The sequence below is a fragment of the Lissotriton vulgaris genome, chromosome 5 (assembly GCF_964263255.1).
Source record: "Lissotriton vulgaris chromosome 5, aLisVul1.2, whole genome shotgun sequence".
NCBI classification, from domain to species: domain Eukaryota; kingdom Metazoa; phylum Chordata; class Amphibia; order Caudata; family Salamandridae; genus Lissotriton; species Lissotriton vulgaris.
Window position 1 is genome coordinate 308,543,786 of NC_141693.1, and position 23,456 is coordinate 308,567,241.

General features: G+C 54.2%; 1 pseudogene; it reads right to left on the bottom strand.

Moving 5' to 3' along the window:
* Positions 1 to 2,327: 2,327 nt before the first annotated feature.
* On the bottom strand, positions 2,328 to 20,800 carry LOC147710790 (putative divalent cation/proton antiporter TMEM165; annotated as a pseudogene).
* Positions 20,801 to 23,456: the final 2,656 nt, after the last annotated feature.

Consider the following 23,456-nt stretch of genomic DNA (forward strand, 5'->3'; position numbering starts at 1 on the left):
ACGAAAGAAAAAGAAGCTAAAACCGGGAAAGCAAGACTATTCCGCCATGCTCGGCTCGAAAAAGCAAATGGCCGGATGGGGGCGGGAGAGCCTGGTGGGGGGGCGGGAATGCGTGCGAGGGGAGAAGTGTGATAGGCAGATGGGCCGGATGGGGGCGGGAGAGCCTGGTGGCAGATGGGCCGGATGGGGGCGGGAGAGCCTGGTGGGGGGGTGGGAATGCGTGCGAGGGGAGAAGTGTGATAGGCAGATGCGCGGAGGGAAGCCGGATGGGGGTGGGAGAGCCTGGTGGGGGCAGGCGGATTAGGGAGATGCTCGTGCGTGTGTGGTCACGTGACCCGCTTTTGTGGTCACGTGACCTCACATGCACTGTAAAGAAACCGCAGTGGAAACCGCAGTGGAAACCGCAGTGGTTTGACTATTCGATCGAGCCCATGAATTTTCGCCATTCCATTCGCAAGCGAATGGTAATAGGCGAAACCTAAAAAACATTTGCTCTTGCAATGCAAGCAAAAACACTTGTAGGGAGCACGGAGAATTATGCCCAGGATTGTCTTATGCACACGAGGTCACATTCCCCACTTTGGAGTGGCATTGCACCTTTCTGCACTGTGGAGTCTGGAGCAGAGTGAGAGCTTCTTTGGGATAGGCACCACTCCTTTGTCTACAGTACATACTCAGTCCCTCGAGGAGAGAAAGAGCTCCCTTTTGCACATATTTTGACACCTTAGATAAAAAATATAGCTCTTTTGCATCCTGTTAAAAAGATAGATTTATCTTGTGACAAATTCACTGACATCATGGAGAAGAAGAAACTGCTTCCTTGAACATACCAATAACACCCGAGAGGAGTGGCAAAACTGTTCTGTGAACCCAGTAGGAGAGCTAGAATTCTCCCTGTGGACACTCTGCGAGAGGCCCATTTTTTAAGCTTACAGAAATATTACACCTCCGAATAAACTCTGTGGTTACACTTCAAATGCACCCCTCGAACATTGTCAGCATTATACAAAAACCCAGCCATTGTAACTGCGAAACGTAATGGCCAAGTACTGTAAAAATGACTTTGTAGAAACAGCTTGTTCGTAAAAAAGGCCAAAAGAACACTACAAAACACAGTGAAACACAGTAAGCAGTTATCATCGCCCTGTTCTATAAAAACTAATTGTGCACGCATTCAATACATCTTTAAGTCCTCTGAAGGATGGTGGAGGAAGGGAACTTTTCTGTTAGATAGGTTATGTTTACTCAACAAACACAAGCGCTATGGTGCCAATTGTATTGAAATTCTAGTAATACATGAGACGGTATTCAAATATATTGTTTTTAGAAGATGTATGTCCTGAACACAAAGTCATGTTTATGTATTTGATGAATTCTCACTTACAGCCAGTTTCAGTCTACTCATACCGTCAATGCTCTCTTTTCCATAAATTTGAGTTGTATGGACAGAAGTGTGTAATGGACAATAATTTTACAAATAAAACATACCTAGACTGTGCTGCAGTTAAAGAGAGAGCCTATCAAACAGCTTTCAAGTCATTTATATACTACACTGCAAAGCCAAGAAATGACACTGACGGATAGGGTCAAGAAATAAATGGAAAGGCTGAGCTAGGCTAATCAGTAAAGACTAGCAAAAGTTTTCATAACAAGAGATAACAAAATATATGAAATTCATCACATGTAAATTGATTTCCTGCATGTTCAATATGGATCGCCTAAAACCTGACAGGAGTTTGGTGTTCGGCGACTCGACAAAACCAGCCCTGAAATATGTATGCAATACTATGCAAAAAATTAGGTTGTCACTTTTTCAGAAACTGCAATGTAAGTACTTTCTAGGTTATATTTGCAGAATGTCTGAAGAAAATATACAAATACATCTGGACATTTATACCATTCCATTACCTCAAAGGAAAAAAGCATGTTGTCAAATATTGATCACTTAAATATTGTTGTATTTGTTTTTACCAACAATATAAAAGAAATAAGCACAGTATAACAAAACATTTTAAGGTAACATTGTAGAAAACTGAAGTGGAAGAACATTTTAATTCATGCACTCCAAAACACTACTCACCACCGTCTCCTCCCAAAAATCACAATTAAAATCAAAACAAACACTCAAGTCCTTGCACTTTCTTGTTTTGCAGATAATTGAGGAACTGACAAAGGCTTTCAATACAAAATTCTGACTGGCTGTGCAGCATTTCTTTCTCAAAACATTGCTCATATAAGTACGCTATTCTGTACAGTATATACAGCAGTACATTGTAAAATGGGTGTCGTAAAGATCCCAGTCCACGCAACATCTGACAACAAGTTTGTTAAAATCCAGACTCCGGGCTTATAAACAGTGCAGAAAGCGCAAACACGAGGAAAACAATTCCACCAATAATGGTCACAGTTCGTACAGATTTTTTTGCGCTATCATTCGTCCTCCAATAACTGCTAAACCTGTGCACAAGCAATGTCCTATCGCTCCACCAACTGCCACACCTCTCGAGCAGCCAAAACAGAAAACAATTGTTGTAAGCTATGAATGATGTACTCACTCTGCTAAAAATGTTAAAGTAAAGGCTTGAAGAAATATTGGAGGGATAAAATGTTGTCACTTTCTTGGTCCAGAACTTGTGCTGCCTCCCATTTCTACATTTTTGGGCCCATTAAGCAATTTTGATCTGTGATATTCTTCATCTTTTCTTTAATTTCTGCTTGACCTTCGTCAGGGTTCATCAGATGAATCTTCATACCTTCTCGAAGAATCCTTAGCCCTAAAATAGCAAACAACGCCGTGGACACATAGTATGTGTATACTGTAGTAGCGTAACCAAATAAAACTGATACACATGTCATCAGGCCTAAGGCAAGCATAGCACCTGCCAAAACAGTCAAACGATTATAGCGCATTGCCATGATAGAAGCAATTAGGAAAGTCTTATCTTATCTCCAAGTTCTGAAACAATGATGATGGATATAGCGGCCACAAATGCCTGGATAAATCCCAAGTTATCTGCGTTCAGAGTGTCTTCTTCTTAATGGTGCACTGGAAGATGCAGGGTGGGCACTTTCTCTGCGGGGCCTTGCCAATGTGGCTCAGGTTTGTGTTGCGGTTGTGCAGGGGGTGGTTCAGGCCTGTCAAGTATCACGCAATAGGCGTGACGCTAACGCATTTCAGTGTGGTGTTCCCGCAACACCGCACTGAAATGCATTGTCACGCATTTTTGACAATGACCCGCACTCTACTGACAGCGCTGAAACTGGCTGTCCACTATGCCAGGTGCTAGCGTGCTCCTGCGCCAACTGTGTGCGCCCCGGGCCGCAGCAGACTTCACTTGCGAGGAGCAGCAGCTAAGCAGTTAAAGATCTACACTCAGACTCTAGTCTAGTGCTACATTGTTATAATATCTGCCCTGCTTCCTGCGAAATTCCCGCCGGCTGCGCCGGCTGCGCGGCTAGTTTGAGTCACATTGAGCCACTCTCACTGCAGCCCAAATTAATACTGAGATCCCGCCGTAATCATATTTTTTTAAAATGTGATCGACGACATCCACAGGATCGGCAGCGAACCCGACCTAACCCCAAGCACACGAACGGCGGCCCGGTGACTTCTAGATCCCAGAATACACTCGGCTGATTAATTTTCATGCAGTTTGTGGAGTGGTTGTGTGGTCACGAGGAGGCCGGGCCCGTACCAGTTTGCAGCCGGTGAAGCTCACCTCTCAAAGTAAGTAGAGTGAGATATCCTAATTCTTTGAAATGTTTCTATAAATGTTTCACCTATATTATCATGTGGGTTTATGTCTCTGGACATCAGGGACTCAGCAGCCCCCGCACGGCTACATCTCCCACACCTGCCGCACCCACCGGCGCTGGGCAGCGTTTCAAAGCCGCTGCCGAGCGCGTTACTGCAGCCTGTTCGGTGGAGCTAGAAGAGACACTGCAGGCAGTGTGACACGTTAATGGGTGAGCGGGCAAAACTGTGTGTGTGTTTGTCAAACGTCGATGGCGGACGTGCTGTTCGCGCAAATAACCACTCCACGCATGTCTTAGTGTAAAAGGCCATTTATTAGGACAGGTATGACAACCAAATTTCAACATAACATCAATAACAGTTAACAATCCCCCCAACATCATGACCTCCAAACATCATCCATTCACATACTCCACTACTCACTCCAATTCACACCACGACCTCTTCACGCATACCATTCACTTTCCCCTTTCACCTTTATCCTCCTCCAGCATCACCTGTCATCTCACCTCCATCTACCACACCCCCATCCTGCACCTGTAACCCCCTCCCCGGAAGGGTGATTCTGCCCGTCATGGACTCCCCACCCCTCCCAAGTTCTGCAAACACTCTCCCCATGTCAACCCGTCCTAAACTGGCACGCTGCATAACTTATAGCAAAACCGTAACACTGCCACTACCCCACTCCTGAAAATTTGTAGGGTGGGAGGGCGGACAAACTAGCTGCTCCCTACGGCACCGGGGACAGGAAGAGGAAGGACTTCCTCCCCTGTCCCCTTATGTACCCTCCCTAGATCCCCACCCCTAAGCCCACCCCCCAGCCTATCCCGACATACCTGCCCTGGTATCGCGCGAATTCCCCAGGGGAAGACTGGTCTGTCGACCTCACTTCCCCTGGGGGCCGCATCGCGCAAATAACCACTCCACGCATGTCTTAGCGTAAAAGGCCATTTATTAGGACAGGTATGACAACCAAATTTCAACATAACATCAATAACAGTTAATAATCCCCCCAACATCATGACCTCCAAACATCATCCATTCACATACTCCACTACTCACTCCAATTCACACCCGACCCCTTCACGCATACCATTCACTTTCCCCTCTCACCATCATCCTCCTCCAGCATCACCTGTCCTCTCACCTCCATCTACCACACCCCCCATCCTGCACCTGTAACCCCCTCCCCGGAAGGGTGATTCTGCCCGTCATGGACTCCCCACCCCTCCCAAGTTCTGCCACCCAGGGAACCCCCGGAGAGCGGTTACCTACCCCACCACACGTGCACCTTTCGCACTCAATCTCTCCTACACCAGATAGACTCATTCCACAACAAGCTGATGGTATCCCGCATCTCCATTAAATAGTAAGCGTTTCCCATGTGCGAAAGGTGCACACCGTCGTCGCGGAAAAGAAGGGGCTCCTCTAGCCGCAGCCCAACATGTGCCAGCACTTTTATTCCATGAGCATCACAAAAGAGTCTCATCGCCCTATTCAATTTCCTCCTTGCCCTCTCAATGGCAGCAGGCTTAAGTGCCCCCCTCCAGATCCTTCATGGCACAAACAATATAGGCGCCAGCCAGATTGCTCCTCATTGCTTCCAGATCCCTCTGCATCAGATGTAACAAGGACACTCCTGACAGTTTTACTAAGTCATTTTCTCCCAGGTGTATTACCAGCATGTCCGGGCAACCCAATTGCGACACCTTCTTCGTTAGCCAGGGCAACAAGTCGCCCCACCGCATCCCGCTCTTACCCCACCAATGGACTTCGTGATGACTGCTCAGCAGGCCCAGGCTACGACTGTACACCTGCCTGTCCGCATATTTTGATGCCCAATGTACAAAGGAGTGTCCAACAATCGAGGTAACCGTCTTGGCCCCTGGCCCCCGAACGCAACCTACGAAGAGAAAGAGATTAACACCACAGCAAAACAGACCTGTAACACCACCGCAGCAGCCCCCCTCTTGTTACCCAGCCGCCGACCTCCTTCATTTACGCACATAGCGCTCGCAGCAGCGGGACCTCCAGCGCCCAATTCTCCGAATCTCCTCCCAGGACCAACCCAACCCGGCCGCCGCCGTGGCCGCACCAATACGAAATGAATGAGTGCCAAAACACACTGAGTCCCTGCCAATCCTCTGCAAAGCCATCCGCAACACCGCCAACAACTGAAAGGACGTCAAGCGCTTCAAAGACGCATGCACAAAAATCTCCCCATCCGACCTCTGCACTCGTCTCAAAAAGGCCGTCCACTCACGCACCGGGCACACACCCGCACACCCGCTCTTCTTCAGCCACACCCATTTGCCTTGACCCACCTGGTCCGTCTTTGAACGACCCAACCATATACCCAGCCGGGCCCTGTCCAACCTCACGTCCCCAAACACACGCCCCGGTGCACCACGCACTCCCAACAACTCCGACACCCGAAATGCCCCGAAGAACATCCATACCATGCACAATCTGAACAACGCCACCTCCCCATCGTCATAACAGCAGTGGGGCAATTCCCCCAACACTCTCGACAACAGCTCAAAAGTAATCGCCTCACTCGGCAACTCCCCCCCTCCCCCTTCTAACCTCATGCGACCCCAACCTTTCAACATTCGACTCAACAAATCCGCCCTAGCCGGATCAAACCCCAAGTAAACCATGCTGTAAAAGGAGATGCCAGCCAGTTTGCCAGCTATCGTAGTCTGTGACAACCCCTTATCCATGCACTCCAAAACAAAACGCACCACTCCCCGTTCACAGTCACTCTGTGGCTATCGTAGTCTGTGACAATCCATTATCCATGCACTCCAAAACAAAACGCACCACTCCCCGTTCACAGTCACTCTGTGGCAACCCCCACGCAGCCCTGTTCCAACCCAGAAAGGCCCCAAACTCAGACCATGCCAACCTGCACGCACGCCTCGTGGATTCAGCTATAGATTTCTCCACCAAACCCACCACTCTTACTCCCCCCAGGCCCAGATACTCTCCGGCACCTTGGTCTTGCAAGCCTCTGCTCCCGGTGCCAGCCTCCTGAAGCGCTGCCACTGCGAACGAGATAACGCATCCGCAATGTCATTGCTCGCCCCAGGCACATGTTGCGTGCGAAAAAGCACATTAAAACGCAAGCAGAGCAGCATGAAACTTCGCAGCAGGCGCATCACTCGCAAATCCTTTGCCTTCTGATTGTTCACCAGTTCCACCACCATCCTATTGTCCATATGAAACAAAACCGACCGGTTCCGGAACTCCGGCCCCCAGACCACCAACGCCACCAACAGGGGAAAGAATTCAAGGAAAGCAATGCTCCTACCCTGACGCAGCCAATGAGCCGGCCACTGCTCTGCACACCAATGCCCGTCCCAGAAAACTCCGAAACCGGCCGAGTAGAGCTGCACCTGCCAAACCATCTTGTCACTTGCGAAATCCAGGGACACACCATTGAATTCTTCCAGGAAATCCAACCAGACACGCAGGTCCGACCGGACTCCCATTGTGACCCTGACCCTGTGGTGAGGGAGCACCGCCCCCGACATGGCCATGCCGAGGCGCCTACAGAATGTTCTCCCGGCCCTCACCACCCGGCACGCAAAGGTCAGCAAACCGAGCAAGCGCTGCACCGACCTCAAGTCAATCTTGCGAACACCGATCACCTGTGTCAAAACCTCCTGCATCTCCGCCACCTTCTGCACCGGTAGCCGCGCCTGCCATGCCACCGGATCCAACTCAATATCCAAGAAGGTCAAGCAACAACTAGGCCCCGCCGTCTTCTCTGGTGCCAACGGCACTCCAAACTCCTGCGCCAACAACTGGAACTGCCCCAGAGCCTCACCGCACTCTCCCGTCAGCCCTTTCCCGACGAACATGAAATCATCCAAGTAGTGCGACACCAGCCGGTGCCCACTCCTCTCCACAAATGCCCACTGCAAAAAGGAACTGAAGGTTTCAAACAGTGCACAAGAGATCGCACAGCCCATCGGCAGCGCCATATCCACGAAGATGGCCCCTTCGAATTGCATGCCCAGCAATGAAAAATCCGCGGGGTGAATGGGGAGGAGGCGAAAGGCCGACTTGATATCGCATTTGGCCAACTCTGCCCCCTTCCAGAAAGCCCTCACCAAGCCAACAGCTTCATCCACAGACGCATACAACACCCTGGAATCCTCCTCCGCGATGAAGTCATTCACCGAACTCCCTTCAGGCCACGACAGATGGTGAATCAATCTGAACTCTCCTCGCTCTTTTTGGGAACCACACCCAGGGGAGAAATTATAAGGTCTGACATAGGCCACGTGTCAAACGGGCCAGCAATCCTACCCTCCAAGACCTCCTTCCGCAACTTGCTCGCCACCAGGCAATTCCTTCGCCGAACGCAGGTTCTCTGCCCAAAGCCTCTCCCTGAGACCCTGATAGCCAATCTGAAATCCTTCCAAAACCCCCCAATGAAGTTTCAACGCTGCCTCTCTTCAGGGTACCTGGAGTGCCATGGACCCATGGCCTCCACCTTAACCGGAGTAGGGGCCCTTCGGCCCAGATTGGCCCCTACCCTTGGTAATCTTCCACTGTTCCGAAGATGTGGCAAGAGTAAGGCACTGTGTGACCGGGTGACGCCCCCCACACTTGGAGCACTAGTGCTTAAACTTACATGGGTGTCGCGTGCAGAAACCTTTATTAAAGTTCCAGCAGGCCCCAGTGGTTCCAGGTTTGTACTGCTGTCCAGCAGCCCCTGTCCACGTTCCTTGACTTCCCGCCCCTCCGGACACTCCCTGATCCCCCGCCCCAGACTGGGCGGGACGAGGCTGAAAAGGCCGATACGCAATCGGGAGACCACTCGCCGTACGAGTCGATGCCGCCGCCTGAGTAGAGGACATCCACTGCACCCAAAGCTCCTGATCAATGTCCCCCCATGGCTTGTCCGGATTCACACTAATCCTGGCCCTAAACTCCTCATCATAACTCAGCCAGGCAAAGCCCCCATAATGCAATTGGGCCTTCCGTATCACATCCATATATTTAAACAGTGCTATCGCCCTGTCCGCATGCTTCTCGCAATAGATACTCGTGTATATCAAGAACGCCGACGTCCAGTTCTCCATTGTCACCGGCTCCCTCGGCCGCCTTGTCAACCTCCACTCCTCTTCCTTAGACCCCTCCTTCGCCTGAATTTCTCTATGCAGAAGTTTGAAAACATCCACATACTCATGTTTCCAAATCCTGGCCTTTGTCTTTTCCGACAAATGTGACCCGAGTGGCATCGCCAAACTCATGTAAGGCAACTTCTTCCTCAGCTTATCCACTCCATCTTCCTTCACACCCAGATCCGCCACAGCGTCTGTCTGCGCGCTGGCCGTCACGACCTGCTTCTTACCATCCTTTGGAAAGGGCCCCATGTCCCCGAAGGCCCACATCCCGCACAGAGCCATCCCCCACTCCCACCGACCAGCAGGCCTTCTTACACCCCCCCCTAGGACCTTCGTCCCAAGCATCCCACCATGCGCCCTCTCCTGCCAAAGTCGCTGGAGCGCCACGCTCCGTCCTCCTGGCCTCCGCCGGCTTCTGACTTCTCCTGGCCGCCGAGCCAGCTCCGTCCGGTGCCGCCTGTAAGACACCAATCCTGCTGGTTGACGCTCCCCCTCTCACCCAACACTCATCGTCACGCACTTCACCATCCTCCAACTCCTCATCCTCGTCCTCATAGTCCAACCGTTCCTCATCCGCTTCAACCGATGCCACTCTCCGCACCTCACTCACCACTTGTTTTGCACCCTTCCCTCGCACTGCAGGTATAAACTCGCACTCCAGCATTGCAGTGGCGCGATCCCTCGTTGGAGGGCAGGCCGCCGTGGACCCCCCTGCTGCTTCGTCCCGGCGTTTGGAGGCCGTTTTGCGCCCCGTCGGCCCACCCTTGCCTCTGTCAGCACTCACCGCTGGCTTGTTCCCGCCCCCCCTGAGCCATCTGCGCTCGGGGAGGCCCCAGTGCCGCCAGGTCTCTGTGCCGCCAAAGCAGTCCCTGACCCCTCTACCCAGACCCACTCACCCCGCGACCCGGAGGTCGCCCCGCCACGGCCTCTGCCTGTTCCCGCCCCGCGCACAGGTGCCGGGGCCCCTTCGCCCCCATGCACCCCACCCGCCCGCGCCTCCCTGGCCGCGCACAAACGCTGCCATGCCTGCTCCGATTCCTCGATTATGCGACGTTGGTCGCGAATCCTTTCTTCCTCGGTCATGTGCGCCCACCTGGCGTACCACGCATCCTGCCCGGAGGGTTCCTTACACACATCCGCCTTCCCCTTGTGGACGGTCAACCGCACTACCCCTTTCCTGCCGCAGGACAAATCCTCCGGCTGTTCCCCCGATGGGCCACCCCCTGCCTCCGGTTCAGACTCCCCCTCCGACAGCGCAAGCGTGAACTCCTCACCCGCGGACACTTCGGAACCAACATCGCCCTCCCGGCCGCTGGCCTCACTGTCCTCCCTCATGGCCCCATCTACATCCTCCAGGTCCAGCACCTCCCCCTCCGAATCCGAGGGGGCTGGGCTGCCAACATGCATAACCGGCGGCGCGCGGCTTAAATCTGTGGCACCAGTCCCTGCTGACAACTCCAACTCTCCCCCAGCCCCCACCGACACATCCACCAACCGCGCAGGGAGGCTCTTACGCCATCCTCCGCGCAGAGGCACCTCCGAATGCTTCTTGCCCTTGCCCCTCCCTCCTGCGCCTGATCTTGTCGGTGTCGGCTCGTCCATGCAAGCCACCACCACCGCCGCCACACCCGCTGACGCAGGCCTTGGCGTCCGGGTCATGCCCACCCACGCCTGGTCCAAAACTCCTGGCCGCAAAAGGTCCGCCCTGCCAGCCCTCCCCAACACCCGCAGGGCCTCCCACACTGCCTCCGAATCCGGTGTCGCCATGGCCTCCCTCACTCCAAGGTCCTGCGCCCCGTGTAGCCCCTACCCTGCTGTGCCCGCGAGATGCATGTAAAATGGCAACCCGCGCACGCCCGCGAGATGCGTGAGGTTTGGCACCCCGCACGATGCGTGAGACTTAGCAGCTAGGTCCGGCCCGCGAGATGTGTGGGAACCGGCAGCCTCGCGCCTCACGCGTAGCGCGTATCTAACTTCCAGGAGATAGCGTGCCCCCGGCAAAGCGCTTAACCCTACACTCGACGGCAAAATAAACTTGCTCTCCTCCAAAAGTTCACACTGGGGCACCAGCGTCACCCTACCCCACACCCTCACTACTGCAACTGACCCAGCCCAAGGCCCTGAAGCTACGCTACCACTAACCTCCACAAACAAACTAGCTGCTCCCCACGGTCCACGAAATGCTCTGACCCGGCCCTGGGCAGTTACAGCCCGTCATTTTGACCGCTCTTTTTTCCAGCACTAAGCGGAGCGAGTGGGGCAGGTGCGGAGCAGCAGCGATCGCTCCGAGGTTGGCAGACAGGCTCGATCTCCCGAGGTGAAGGAGGAGAGGGCGGAGGCGCTCAAGATGGCGGGCGGCACTGCGCCGTGGACTCTGCTGACTGCGGCCGCCGCTGGGAGGTAGGATTGCGTCCTGCGCTACCCCGGCTTGTTGAGACTCTCGCCGCAGCAGCTGGCATAATTTCCTCTACCTTCACTTCGGTGGAGACCCCCACCGAGGGAATCCTCCCAGCGCCTGCCTGACTCTAAGATGGCGGCCGGAGGCGACTTCTGGATGGCGATCGCCGCTTCCACTGGCTCGCCCCAACTTCTCCCCGGCCTCCTGCTAATCCTGTGGCCCTCTCTTGGACTTTTGGCCTGCCTCCCGACCTGCTGCCAGTTTGGGGCCACTGCCATTGCCGGAATGCACTGGGGCCCTGCAACACGGGCCGGATCTCCAGACCACTCACCCCCCCCCCCCCCCCCCCCCCCACATGGCACCAGCGTTCTGAATGTGCCACTGCTCCTGGAGTCCACACTGCTTGCGGGTGAATCCACACACAACCCACCGGCAGCCGTGCAGCGCCCCATGGCCAACGTGTGACCGTACCAACAGCGTCAACATGGCCTTCACCACCTGTCGCACTCTCTCCTCCACCGAGACGGCTGACTGCAAGCTCTCCAAGATGGTAACGCGCCTGCCGCTGGCCTCCAGCTTCATCTCCCACCTTCACTACTGGACTTCTTGACTTTTTGCTTTGTCCTGACCATCACTTTGCTGCTGTTTTCGGACAGTTTCACTGGACTCTAGCCCTCCTCCCATTCCCTGGTCCATTAACCCTTTTCCCCGTGGATGATCCTCAAATGTTCCCTCCCTTTTCCGCTTCCCCTTCTCTCCATACCCTTGCATCCCTCCCACCCTCCCTTTGTTCTGTGACTGCATCCACACTTATGGAACTCTGCTCACCATGTACCTTGCCTATGTGACTCTCTAGTATATCCAGTCTTATCCCCTCCCTATGTATATAGAGATAACTCTAATCACTAGTGTATGCAGTAGACCTTTGTACTATCTACCATTCCTATGTGTCCATTAGAGTATATCCGGTCTTATCCCTTCCTATGTATATAGAGATAACTCTAATGACTAGTCTCCTAGGTGACTTTTAGAGTATTTCCATGTGCATCCCTTCCCTATGTATATAGAGATAACTCTAATCACTAGGACATGCAGTAGTCCGCTTTGCTCTCTTCCGTTCCTATGTGACTTTTAGAGTATATCCAGTCTTACCCCTTCCCTATGTATATAGAGATAACTCTAATCACTAGTTTATGCAAGAGTCCGCTGTGCTCTCTACCATTCCTCTGTGACTCTTAGAGTATATCCATGTGTATCCCCTCCCTAAGTAGATAGAGATATCACTAGTATATGCCTAGAGTTTATCCATTTGTATCTCCTCCTTGTGTGACTCTATCTCTTGTACATTTGCAATTTTTTCTGTTTGTACCTTTTTTTATAACGCACGTAATCCTAAGTCCGTATGTTTTCAACTGGTTCTTATGTAAGTCAAAAAGAATTTGCAAATCTGTTTTTCCGATTGTAACCATCAGTCCTTATGGTTGAAACTGGGTCCTATGTAAAGCGCTCTGACACCTTCGGGTAAAGTTCGCGCTATATAAAATCGCATAAATAAATAAATAAATTATGTACCCTCCCTAGATCCCCACCCCTAAGCCCACCCCCCAGCCTATCCCGACATACCTGCCCTGGTATCGCGCAAATTCCCCAGGGGAAGACTGGTCTGTCGACCTCACTTCCCCTGGGGGCCGCATTGTCAGTAGGTGCCTTTTCTTGCCCCCCCCTTCTAGAAATGGCTGCATGCATTACAGCACCTCGGAGCTTATCAATATATATTACCGGCGTTGGTCTTGGACTGGCGCCAGCGGGACGGCACTCGGACCATGACCTCAGGCTTCCCGATTCGCCGGCGAACCTGTGCAGCACTATGCCGGGCCCCGGGGAAAGCAGAGTCGCAGACTAGTCTTTCCACGGGGTCTTTCGCGCAGGGGATAGTCCAGGCAGGGGAAGGGGAGGAGCTAGGGGGTGGGTACTTAAGCGCGGGGGAGGAAGGGATCTTCCTCTTTTCCGCGCCTGGCACCATCGGGAGGGAGCTCGAAAAGAGTTGTAGTTAGTGCGTAGTTTGAGGCCTAGTGCTACTTTTAGGAATTGTTCTCGGAGCTGTTCTTACGACAGCTGGGTTTTGTAGTTCTTTCTCTTGCTTTTGTTGCTGATTTGGCCGGGATGTCTGGGGTGTCTGCGGAACAGGTCCGTGAGGCCTTGTTACTGCTCGCTAGGGCCGGCCGCGATGACTTGATTAGGCCCGGGGTCATGGACCAGGCCTGGGTGGGGGCCACCAGAGGCACGAGGGCTGCCTCGGCGGGGGTGCAGGCGGCGGTTTTCGCCTGCCTGGAGGACGACCAGGTTCAGGAGGGTGGCTCGGGGGCCAGGAGGGGGGCGGGTGTCCCTAAGGATACTGCGCGGGGCGGGAAGCGTCGGACGACTTCCACACGCCCCTTCCCCCAATTGGAGTTTTTGCCTGGGGCCTCGGGGGCGGCCGTGCGGGCCGTGCCCGAGGAGCTTCCGCTCCAGGGTCCTCTGTTGGCGCCGGACGGTGCTGCGCAGGGGGTGGAGCTAGGTGACGCCCGGGCTGGGCCCGCGCAGGGCCTGGTCGGGTCGGAGGGTGACGGCGGGGCCCCCGGGGCCTTGGTTCGTTTGGATGGGGCTTCTTTTAGTGGGGATGGGCCTGGGCTGGACCTGCGGGTGTCTGGGGGCGGCCCGATTGACTTGTCCCGGGGCTCCAGGGCGGGCACCCCGGCCGTGGTTCGGCCGCTGGTGCCTGGGTTTGCGGTGGGCAGGAGTGCTTCCCCCTCTCTGGTTCCCATTGGCGGCCCGGGTTGGGTCCAAGGTTTCCACCAGGTGGGGTTCTTCCCACGGGGGGGCGAATTTTTTGGCCACGGCCAGCCGCTCCCCCCCCCGATTTGGGGTTCTGTCTCCTGGGAGGAGAGGGCCAGGGGAGAGCGTATCTTGGAACAGATTCAGGAGGTCAGGTGGGCTGAGGAGACGAGGGCCCGGGTTGGTTCTGTGTGGGGCCCCGACGTTGAGGGGCCCCCCACCCCTGCCTCGGAGGAGGAGAGGGAGGCGGAGAGGCAGGAGGAGGAGATCCGGCAGGCGAGGTTAAGGAGGTCAGGCCTGGCCGCCCACTCTACTGGGGGCGCGGCCGGGGTAGGGACGGCCAGCACGGCTTTGAGGCCCGATGGTGCCGGGGCCCTGCCAGGTTCGAGCGACCTGGGGGGCGGGAGGGGATCCAAGTCGGCAGTTGTCGGCAGAGCCAAGGGGGGCCTAGCGGGGCGCAACACGGCTCCAAGACGCAGGTCGGAAGCAGTAGGGCAGTCCGCGGCGGCTGTCCCTCCCCCGCGGGATTGGGCAACGAGTTCTGGTGGCGCCACCGTACAGCGTGGCCGCGAGTGTGGAGCCAAGGGTGTGAAGCGTGCAGTGAAGTGTGTCTCGACTGAAGGTGTGGATCTGGAACCGGTGCTTGAACTGGATTACAGTGCTGAGAGCGAGGAGTTGGAAGAGGGGGAGGTGCGGGATGACCTGGAAGGCGTAGGCCGCGCAGCGGGGGGTGACGACCTTGGTGTCTTGCAGGTCGACCCCGGATCTCGGAAGAAGACTGGACCGGTGAAGGCCCGTGGAAAGGAGTCCAGAGGACGGCCCCGGGAGCGGACAGAGGCACTAACAGGTGAGAGTGCCTGGTGGGCGGTTTGGGATGACGCACCCCGGGGTGGGGAGGGGAGGAAGCGGGCCTGCCGGTCGGTGGGAGTGGGGGATGGGTCTGTGAGGGAGGGGGGGCGCCTTCGGGCGGTCCACCTGAGGATGGTAAGAAGGTGGATGGTAAGTCGGTAACTTTGGGGGTGCAGACTGACAAGAGTGATGGGAAAGATGAAAAAGGGGTGAAGGTCCCGAAGAAAATGCCGTACATGGGGCTGGCAATGCCGTTGGGGTCACATTTGTCCGAGAAAATGAGGGAGAAGATTTGGAGACATGAGTTTGTGGATGTTTTTAAGTTACTGCACCGGGAGGTTCAGGCGAAGGAGGGTTCCAAGGAGGAGGAGTGGGAATTGACGAGGTGGCCTAGAGTGCCTATCACCATGCAGAATTGGACTTCGGCTTTTCTGATCTATGCTAGCGTCTATTGTGTGAAGTATCTCGATCGGGCGATTGCGTTGTTCAAATACATGGACATTATCCGCAAGGCTCAGATGCAGTTTGGGGGGTTTGCTTGGCTGAACTATGACGAGGAGTTCCGGGCCAGGGTCAGCGCCGATCCGGAGAAAAGCTGGGGGGAGGTGGATCAGGAACTTTGGATGCAGTGGATGGCGTCGTCGCACTCGTCGGCCTCTACACATACGGCCAGCGGTTTGCCGGTGTTGTATCGGTCTTTTCCGACGCGTCCCGCCCAGGGCGGGGCGGGGGGCGGAACTGTGCCCAGCACCATTGTGTCCGGACAGCCGCCCAAACCGGGGGGGGCCACCACAGGAGTGTGTTGGAGCTACAGTCGGGGTTTCTGCTCCAGGTACCCGTGCAAGTTTAAACATGAGTGTTCTAAGTGCGGAGGGAAGCACCCCATCACTCAGTGCCTCTCGCTCGCCACCCCTTCTGAACAGTGGCGGAACACCAGGGGACGAGGACAGCCTGGCCCGAAGGGCGCCTACTCCGGTTAAGGTGGAGGCTATGGCCCCGTGGCTCGCGTGCTATCCTGACCGCGAGGCCGCGGCGCGGCTCTTTTGGGGTTTCACCGAAGGCTTTCGGGTGGGTTATCAGGGCCCCAGGGAGCGGCGGTGGGCGGAGAATTTGAAGTCAGCGAAGGAGTTGCCGGGTGTGGTGGGTGCAAAGTTGAGGAAGGAGGTGTCGGAGGGGCGGGTAGCGGGGCCGTTCCTGGATTGGCCGCTGCCGGACCTGATTGTCTCGCCACTGGGGGTTGTGCCGAAGAAGGAGGTAGGGGAGTTCAGGATGATTCACCACTTGTCATGGCCGGAGGGGAGGTCTGTGAACGACTTCATTGCGGAAGAGGACTCGAGGGTGCTGTATGCGTCGGTGGACGATGCGGTCCGGATGGTGCGTTCTTGTGGTCCCGGGGCGGAGCTGGCGAAGTGCGACATCAAGTCAGCTTTCCGGCTCCTGCCGATTCACCCGGCGGATTTCGGGCTCTTGGGCATGCAGTTCGGGGGTGCCATCTATGTCGACAAGGTCCTTCCCATGGGTTGTGCCATCTCCTGTGCCTTGTTTGAATTGTTTAGCTCTTTCCTGCAGTGGGTCATGGTGAGGGTGAGCGGGTGCCGCGAGGTCACTCACTACCTGGACGATTTCCTCTTCCTGGGCAGGGCAGGGTCGGGGGATTGTGGCAGGGCTCTGTCGCGTTTCCAGGCCTTGGCAGTGCAGTTCGGGGTGCCTCTTGCGCCGGAGAAGACGGCTGGTCCCAGCTGTTGCCTCACGTTCCTGGGGATCGAGTTGGACTCGGTTGCATGGTTGGCGCGTCTGCCTGCGGCTAAGGTGAAGGAGATTTTGGAGTGTCTTGAGTGGGCTGTGGGGGAGAGGAGGATCCCTTTGCGGGCGGTTCAGAGGCTGCTGGGTTTCCTTAACTTTGCTTGCCGGGTTGTGCGGGCGGGGCGCACGTTCTGTCGGCGGCTCGGCATGGCCATGTCGGGGGCAGTGCTTCCGCATCACCGGGTGAGGATCTCGCTGGGGGTGCGGTCGGATCTACGGACTTGGATCGCTTTTTTGCACGATTTTCATGGAGTGCCCTTGGAGTTTGATGAGGAGAGGGCGGTGTGGCAATGCCAGATCTTTTCTTACGCGGCTGGGTCAGCGGGGTTTGGAGTCTTTTGGGATGGGCGGTGGTGCGCGGAGAGCTGGCCGGCCTCCTGGATGAAGCAGGGCAGGAGTATTGCTTTTCTCGAGTTCTTCCCTTTGCTGGTGGCCCTGGTGGTGTGGGGGGATGACTTTCGGGACAGGACGGTGCTTTTCCACGTAGACAACATGACGGTTGTGGACCTTGTAGATAACCAAAGGGCGAGGGACCTGCGAGTGTTGAAGCTGTTGCGAAGGTTCATGCTGGCGTGTCTGCAATTGAATGTGGTGTTTCGGGCCAAGCATGTCCCTGGGGCGAATAATGACATTGCGGATGCTTTGTCTCGTTCGCAGTGGCAGCGGTTCCGACATCTGGCGCCGGGAGCGGACGCCTGCAAGACCGAGCTGCCGGCCGGCATCTGGGCATTGGGGGAGTGAGGATGATTGGTCTGGTGGAGGGTTCGTTGGCACCGTCCACAAGGAGGACATATCGGTTGGCATGGTCTGAATTTAGTTCTTTTATGGGTTGGACGGTGGATGGTGTGGTGCGTGGGGAGTCGGAGGTGCTGGATGGTGTGAGGGGCTATGTGCTCTCCTGCATGGACCGGGGCCTGACTGCTGCTACGATTTCTGGAAAGTTGGCTGGCATTTCCTTTTACTGTATTCTGTTTCTGGGTTTCGACCCCACCAAGGATGTGGTACTGGCTCGCATGTTGCGGGGGTGGGGCCGGGAGAGGGGTGTCGGGGGGAGGCGCCTGCGGGAGGCGGTGACGTTTGACCTGTTGGTGCGTCTGGTGGGGGTGTTGCCTGAGTGTTGCTATGACGGGGCCGAGGTGGGCTTGTTTCGCCTGTGCATGGTGTGGATGTTTTTCGGGGCGTTTCGCGTGTCTGAGTTGCTGGGCACGAGGCGGGGGCCCGGGCGGTTGTACGAGGATGTGCGGGTGGATGCGGGGCGTTTGGGGATTTGGCTGGGCCGCTCGAAGACTGATCAGATGGGCCGTGGTGCGTGGGTGTGGCTGAACGAGTCTGGTGGGGCGGTTTGCCCGGTGCGAGAGTGGCGCTCCTTCTGCGGGGCTGGGGGCCCGCGGGGAGGTGAAATTTTCCAGCATACTTCGGGTGCGAGGTTGTCGGCGGGCCAGCTGTTGGCGGTGTTGAGGATGGCTTTGGGTCGACTGGGGATGAATGGTGCGGGGTTTGGTACTCATTCTTTCCGTATTGGGGCTGCCACTGCAGCGGCTCGTTTGGGATGGTCCTGGGACCGGATCCGGAGTATTGGTCGTTGGAAGTCTCGCTGCTGCGAGCGGTATGTGAGAAAGTAGATGGGGTCCCAGGCAGGTTGTTGGTTTGTGATTTCTGTTTTGCCCGTTTCTAACATCTTTTTTCTTCGTAGGTTGCGTGGGTGGCCCGGGTGGTAAGACGGTGACGTGGATCGTTGGGCACTCCTTTGTGCACTGGGCATCCAAGTACGCTGACCAGCAGGTTTACGGACGTAACCTGGGACTGAGAGGACAATTGCACGAGGTGAAATGGTGGGGGAAGAGCGGAATGCGATGGGGGGCGCTACTGCCCTGGCTCGCGAAGATGGTCCCACAAAGGGGGTGCCCGGATCTGTTGATCATCCATCTGGGCGAGAACGACCTGGTGCAATTGTCTGGACTGGCTCTGTTGCAATTGATGCAGAGGGAATTGGATGTGCTTAAATCAAGGATGTCGGGGGCCTGCATTGCCTGGACGGAGCTGGTCCCCCGTAAAGTTTGGAGAGGGGCCATGAAACACGGGGCCATTGAGAAGGCCCGGAGAAAGTTGAATCGGGCAATGAGACTCTACTGTGTTGATAGGGGGGTGAAAGTTATCTCACATCCTGGACTTCGCCTGGAGGAGCCCTTAGCCTTTAGGGAGGACGGTGTGCATCTGTCTCGTCTGGGGAATGCATGGTATATGATGGAACTGAGGGATGTGGTGAGCAAGTTGTGGAACGAGTCGATCTGGTGTCGGAGGGAGTGACTTTGCGCGGACGGACGGACGGCCCCTTGGTGGGGGGGGTGGGGCAGTGTACCGCCCTACAGGGGGTCCACTGGGTGGCAGGTTCCGAAGGGATAGGGGGTCAAGAGCGGGCATACCCATCCCTTGGGGGGGAGACTTGGTCAGGACGGATCGAAGTTGGTTTGAAGTTGGCAATGGCTGGGGGCTGGAAGGGTGATTGACGGCAAGTGGAGGGTGTTTGGAGCCGCTAGGGCTCAGTATTTACATGAATGATTGAAACGAATGGGGGGGATGTATGAGTGGGGTGTTTTCTGTTATGGTTTACTGTTCTATTGTTATGCGCAGTTCTGGTCTAATAAATGGCCTTTTACGCCTATAACTGCGTGGTCTGTTTATTGCGCGATGCCGGGCCCCGGGGAAAGCAGAGTCGCAGACTAGTCTTTGCCCGGGGTCTTTCGCGCAGGGGATAGTCCAGGCAGGGGAAGGGGAGGAGCTAGGGGGTGGGTACTTAAGCGCGGGGGAGGAAGGGATCTTCCTCTTTTCCGCGCCTGGCACCATCGGGAGGGAGCTCGAAAAGACCGCCCACCCACCCGGCAGTTAGAGGTGGTTCTTGGGTTGGCTTTGTTGCGTTGCCAGTTTAGGCCAGAGCTGCGGTAGGCAGGTTCCGAAGGGATAGGGGGTCAAGAGCGGGCATACCCATCCCTTGGGGGGGAGACTTGGTCAGGACGGATCGAAGTTGGTTTGAAGTTGGCAATGGCTGGGGGCTGGAAGGGTGATTGACGGCAAGTGGAGGGTGTTTGGAGCCGCTAGGGCTCAGTATTTACATGAATGATTGAAACTAATGGGGGGGATGTATGAGTGGGGTGTTTTCTGTTATGGTTTACTGTTCTATTGTTATGCGCAGTTCTGGTCTAATAAATGGCCTTTTACACCTATAACTGCGTGGTCTGTTTATTGCGCGATAGGAGCAGAGCTGCTGGCATCTGACTTCACGGCACCGGGCTCAGCTGAGCTGCCACAAGAAGTAATCCGTCATCAGGATTAACTAAACACCTGAAAGAGTGACGGTTTGTTTGAAAGTATTAGTAAACACTTCTGTGCCATATGTGATTTTAGACTACTCTTGGTGCAAGTACTCTTAGGTAGCACGGACCCCGGACGGGGAGGCCAGGCCGCTAAGCTATTTATGAATTATTACGGCTCACTGTATCTTTTTGAGATAATAATGCCAGACTGTGAACTAGGTTAGTTAGCCTCTCCCTCCTCCTCAGGCTTGCCCTGACCCCCTGTCCTCCCGATGCCTCATTGTGTAGTATGTTAATGGCCTAGAATACCCTTGTAACTTATTCTCAGCCTCAGGTTAATAATAAATTACGGGCGGAGCTGCGTGCCCATCTGTAATCAGCTAATTGATTTTTTATTAAACTGCTGTTTTTTAAATAAATTACAGTCTGCGATCAGGTTGTGACCCCTGGGCTATGTTGTACCCTTCCATTTGTGGAGAGTTTCTCGATGCTCAAATGGGTGTGATTTCTGATATGTAAAAAGTGTCACTCATCGTTGTTGAAATGTCACTCATAATTACGATGAAATTATAAAAATGTCACACATAGCAATCTGTAACCTTGGCAGCTATGATGGTTGTGGCTCCTTATTTCCGTGTCCCCTGCCGTCATCTTCTTGAATGGCGATCGCCAGCCCAAGCAGTGTTGGGGGTAGCAGGAAGAGCAGGACCGATGTGGGAAGAATGTGCATTTTCGAGGTCCGTTGTGAGACTGCTCCACAGGAGTTCTCAATTGTCTCAAATGGGATCTGGCTGGTCTTCGATGGCTATTACTACAGTGCCCATGCTCTCCTCCTGCATAGGTGCACGGAGGCAGCAGGCCAGAGCACAGAGCAGCCACCTCGACCAATGTCAAAACACAAGCAATAAACTTACCATCGGCGCGCAGCGTAACTTCCAGCATTATGCAGTTTGTCTCAAATATATATGAAAAAAAGTCTTGTCCGCTCTATATAAAACAAACAAAATATAGCTTTAATAAATTCCCCGCCTAAATCCTTACCTGGACTGGTGAACTACTGACTCCTGAGTTCACTGTAGTCCTCCAAGTACATTAAAGCAACCTGCTTCCATCAAATGGTTTCCTTCCAGTAATACGTTCCACCATCCACTGGAGAATGCAAACTCACACGCGGAAAGCAGTGTGAGGTTGAGTCTGCGCAGACTCGATTCCTCGGCTTCCCGTCTGCCACACCCTTTCCCAACTGATCACAGATTGGGGTCCCACCCACGCCCTGTAACATGTTGGGAAAGGGTGTGGTGCCAGTGCTCTCCACTCTCTGATTGACGTGGAGGCTTAGCGATCCCGTGCTTGGTTTTCAAACGCCCAGGGATAATTCTATTTCAGGACAGGAGGCTCCGATTATGCTAGTCTCATTTCTTTATTTAGAAATGCCCAGCAGCCATGTAAAAAAACACATTACCCAGAAACACTTGGGTGATAACCATAGAGTCTGCACTATAAATAGGTATGTAGACAATCCCACTTCCTCTTTCTTTGCTGCTCCGCAGCCAGTTAAGTGCTCTTACCTTACTATTGTTGTAATTGCTCTTTAATGTGCTTGTATTGCTGCATTGTTTGTGCCTTATAGTGCGCTCTGCTTGCGCTTTTCGCCGCGTTGGGTTTTCAAAGCTCAGTTTTTCATTATCGGCGTAACGCGGCTGGGAGCGAGGGTTCTCCTTCCAGGGGCCAGGTGCTTTGTGCCTGTGCTCTTTCAAGCTTTGTGGAGTGGAATTGGGGGTCGCGCGAGCTGTCCTATTTCCTGAAGGCAGCCGGTTATCGCGCATGCGCGTTCTTATATTTCCGGCGCTCTGTGTTTTCCTTTCACCGGAGCTTCACTGAAGGACGTCCTTCGCGACGTTAATGCCCACAGCCTTCAGAATTGACCCCTTTGGCGCCGGAGTCTGGCAAAAGTCTCCGGCTGTAACAATTTGCATAGGCTTTGCCTAGAGCAGGGGTCTTCAAAGTGTGGGGCGCGACCCCCAGGGGGGCCGTGGTGTGATTTAATGGGGGTCGCGCATTCACGGTCACACTTCTGCCCATCTGACTACAAGGATTCAGCCCCCCTCCTCCCCCGTAGTGTGTCTCAGCTCGAGCTGCTGTGAGCTGCGCTGGGCTGTGTCTGCAGTCTTATCTCCAGCACAGCCTGGCACGCCAGAGTTTTTCACAGGTCGTTAAAGACCATTTATATATTTACATATGTACTGTGAAAGTGTAGGCACTGCCCGCTGAGCTATCTTTTGACTAGTGGCCATTCTGAAATGCTGCTTTAGAGCCTGACCTTCCTAAAGTTCCTTAATGGAATAGCTGAACTGCAAATCGGCAAAAAAAAAACACAACCAAGTTGAAGATGTTTTTTCCTCTCGAAGATGCACGATTAGAATGCAAGACATTACACCACTTAATATATAATGTTTACATTATAATTATCAGGCAGAGACTAAGGGTTTATGCCACAATGGATGAGTTTTCGCCATATGTTAAGCTAATAGCCCTTTATCTACTGTGGGCATTCAGAATATCAGAAAGCAGTGTCCCGAAATGAAATACGTGCTGCTATGAAACATGTTGCAGCGTTAAGAATATTAGTGGGCTTTCAAAACAGCTTTGCACAAAACAGAAATTGTTCACGACATTAGCAAATTGTAACCTATCACCGACTGCATAACTTGGCCTTTAATCCTAAATACAAACACAAATTGTGTTAATTTATTCATTTTGTGAGAAAATATTGCATAATTATTTAAAACTGCTTTGAGTTATCCTTCTGACGCTTTAGTAAAAGAGATCACCCTGGTCTCAATATTAAAGACCTGTTCCCCACCATTACTTTATTTCCTGCATGGAGGATCAACAAGCATTGGCATAGCCAATAGGTCTCGCTTTTGGGACCTTATAAGTATTTAGTTATGCAGCACAATATCCTTGGTGCAACAACATCAACTGTTGCATGGATAAACACTAATAAGGTCCCAAAGGCGAGACCTATTGGCTATGCCAATGCTCGTTTTTCTAGTTCCAGTACCCCCTGGGCCCCAACTCTGCCTATTCCTTACATTTGAATTTGACATTTACTTCACGGTGGAGGCCTAATTAAAAGGTCTTTTAAAGACCTGTCAAGTACTCAGGTGTGGCTGTGTGTGTGTCCCTGAAGCCGTTTCGAGCTGGGGGAGGAGGGGAAGTGGGGGGGGGGGGGCTGGGGGAGCAGGCTATAGTGTAGCCCTTTGTGGTCAATGGATATTGCGCACCTGGAGCTGTGGGTCCCGTGACACGTCCCCCGCCCCCAGCAGGGAGGCACAGAGATGCCCTCCCATGATCGGGAAAGAAGGAAGAAGACGCAGAGAGAT